General features: G+C 38.8%; 1 protein-coding gene across 5 annotated transcripts in view; it reads left to right on the top strand.

The window, feature by feature from the left end:
* Tcf12 (transcription factor 12) overlaps positions 1–3,260 on the top strand; it is a 280,237-nt gene that overhangs the window by 133,568 nt on the left and 143,409 nt on the right. The gene's annotated exons all lie outside the window — the stretch shown is intronic.

Genomic DNA, 3,260 nt, shown 5'->3' with positions numbered 1-3,260 from the left:
TCTCATTGTTGAAATGAGTCCACCTGTATCCCTATTTAAATGACTTGTTTTTTCCCTTTCCCTCCACAAATTATATCAACATCAAATACAGTGAAAGCAGGGGTTATTCTGTGGGGGAGGGACATACAAAGCAACAAATAAATGTGCTAGAAACAATCACATGAAAGAAAAATAAATTTAATACATATCTTAGGGTTCATTTCCCTAACATCAACTTATCTGACCTTTTCTGCTTGACTCAGACATCTACTAGTTATTGCAAATAAGGGAATCCATGGGACCTATGTTTCTTTGGGCCTGGCTTACTTTACTTAGTATAATTTTTTTCCAAGTCTTTCCATTTCCTAATAAATGGGGCAATGTGGTTTATAAATTTTTTGTTATGAATACATTAATGTAATCTTGTACACGTTTTTGTATAGACATGTTTTCAACTCTTTCTTGTCTATATACAGTCAAGTGTTACTCAATTATGAGATGTCATCTGACAAACTATATACAAGGTAGTTTTCTTGTGTGTAAGTATAGCATGCACACTTACACAAACCTATAGGTCAGTTACTTGATGTGGCTTCCTGATAAAGACAAGAGATGTAGAAAACATGTCTATGAGACTGCTGCCAGTATAACTTACCATTCTGCTTCACAGTAAACTTCTGTAAGAGATACTATAGTCAAGTATATAGGAAGCTGGATGTGGTGGCACGCAGCTGTATTCTTAGCCCTTGGGAAGAAGCTGAAGTGGAGAACCCTTGAGCCCAGAAGTTTGAGAATTGATTTGGCAGCACAATGAGACCCCAACTCAAAAGAAGTATAGTATGATAAATACATAATGTAGTCATTTATTGTCATTATTAAGTATCATGTACTATTCATACTAGGGTGTGCTGTACATTTGTTCCCCTGGCAACAGAGAAGATTTGTTTATACCAGCATGACCATAAACACACTAGCCCTGCAGCATTAGAATGACTCCAACCTCACAGGGAGACAGGCGTATTTCAGATTCGGGAAAGTCGCATGGGATCACTGTCGTGCATGTGGTCATAGTTGAAGTGTCCATGACAGTACCTAGGAGTGGAATTACTAGATAACTGTTAACTATATTTAACCATTTGAAGAATTGCCAGGCTGTTTTAAAAGTGGGTCCCAGTCTTTTTAAATCTTTGCCAAAATTCTTTATTCAGCCATCCTAGTGAGTATGGGAACTTCATTGAGGCTTTTATTTCCATGTCCCTAATGGCTAATAATGTTGAGCAATATTTTATGGACCTGATGGTACATGTATATTAGATTTGGAGAAATGTGTATTTGAAACCCAGTGCTATAATCTCTGAAGTGGCATTGATAATTCTAGCCTTAGTGTATTCTTGAGAATGATGTAGAGTGATGTAATGAAAGAATGTATATACTGCCCAGCCCAGGGCCTTGCACTTATACATGCTTCTTTCTTATTTCCCATTCCATCTGAGGCGTACAGAACAAGGTCCTTCTAATTCACTAGAACTTGTCAGGCAGTTTGTGATTGCCAGTTTCAAAGCCACTCGGTTCAACTCATTCCTTCCTGAAGGCCCTTATTGCTTGTTGTGGTAACTGTCCCTGGTAAACTTAGCCAGATATAGTAGAGTCTTTTGTGCCTTTGATATAAAAGTAGATGTAACTGTTGTTTTAAAGACCTTTCAAAAAGTTGAATTTAATGAAGTATTTCTTACGACCAAGTTGAAATGTGTTAGACCTTAGTAAATGTGAGACTGCCTTCTCCTTACACTTTCACCTCTCTGGCATAAAGTGTCTCAGGCAGATGAAAGTCTTATTTTGGCCAAATGTCTTGATGTCTGATCACCAACTGCTATTTCAGTTAAGGAACTCTGGTTTCCAGATGATGGTATTGCCTTAAAACTTGCTGTTTTCAAGCCTGGCTTGTGTAGAGCAGGACAGCTGGAGTCTTTCATTGGCTCCTTTGGGCATTTTTGTGGATTCTAGGTAAGCATCATCTGTAAATCATGTGCAAATGAATGGACTTGAAAAAAAGCTTTGCACAACTAATGATAGAAAAGGTAGAAATGTTTCTAGACAAAAGAGAAGCTTCTATTCTTCGGGTAGAATTTTATTTGCTGATTTAGGTTCTCTAGGATGTATTATCAGGAGACCATTTGAAGAGTATATTGGCCAACATCTGCAGTTAATTATTGGTGACCATAAGAGAGCCATCAATTTTCTTGTGAAGTACTAGCTTTTTAAACAACAGAGTTGGGATCTGTACTGATTATAAACTGATTTAGAGCATTAAAAGACTGGACTTTGTAATGAATATTAAATAATAATGAAAAATGTAATGCTTGCTATAATTGCTTTATTTGTTGCTACTACCTACACAATTCCTAAGCTGTAGCTGTCTGAATTGTTATTTGACTCTCAAATCAAGAATCTGAAGCTTAGAAAGTTTTAGTAAACTGATTCAAAAGTCATAAAATTAGTAAGTCATCAAAGTGTTGTTTAAACAAAATTCTGTCTGACTCCAGAGTTCCTCTGCTATAGTCTTGCTATATTAACTAGTTTATATTTGTGTTAGCTAAAAAGTTTTAGCCAGGCACCAGTGGCTCATGCCTGTAACTCTAGCTACTCAGGAGGCTGAGATCTGAGGATCACAGTTCAAGACCAGCTCAAGGAGGAAAGTCCATGAGACTCTTTTATCTCCAATTAATCACCAGAAAACTGAAAGTGGTTCTGTGGCTTTAAGTGTTAGAGCAGTAGTCTTGAACGGAAAAGTTCAGGGACAGTGCCCAAGCCCTGAGTTCAAGAACCGTCCCCCTACCTCCCCCCCCCCCAAAAAAAACCCACCAAACAATTTTCTATTTCCTTTTTCTTACTTTCTTTTTTTGGCGGTCTGTTGTATGCCTTGAACTCAAGGCCTGAGTGCTGTCCCTGAGCTTTTTGCTCAAGGCTAATGCTCTACTACTTGAGCTACAGTGCCACTTCTGGCTTTTTCTGCTTATGTGGTACTGAGGAATTGAACCCAGGGCATGCAAGGCAGGCACTCTACCACTGAACCACCTTCCCAGCCCCATGTTTTTATACAGTCTTTTGAAAGGTACAAAATTAGGGCTGGGAAGGTGGCTCAGTGGTAGAGCGCTTGCCTTATATGCATGAGGGCCTGGGTTCGATTCCTTAGCACCACATAAGCAAAAAGAAAAAAGCCGGAAGTGGTGCTGTGGCTCAAGTGGTAGAGTGCTAGCCTTGAGCTGAAGAGCTGAGGGACA

Source organism: Dipodomys ordii, unplaced genomic scaffold (assembly GCF_000151885.1).
Source record: "Dipodomys ordii isolate 6190 unplaced genomic scaffold, Dord_2.0 Scaffold11, whole genome shotgun sequence".
In the NCBI taxonomy this organism is placed as follows: Eukaryota; Metazoa; Chordata; class Mammalia; order Rodentia; family Heteromyidae; genus Dipodomys; species Dipodomys ordii.
Note: the sequence above shows the minus strand (reverse complement) of the source record. Positions and strands in the feature narration are given on the sequence as shown.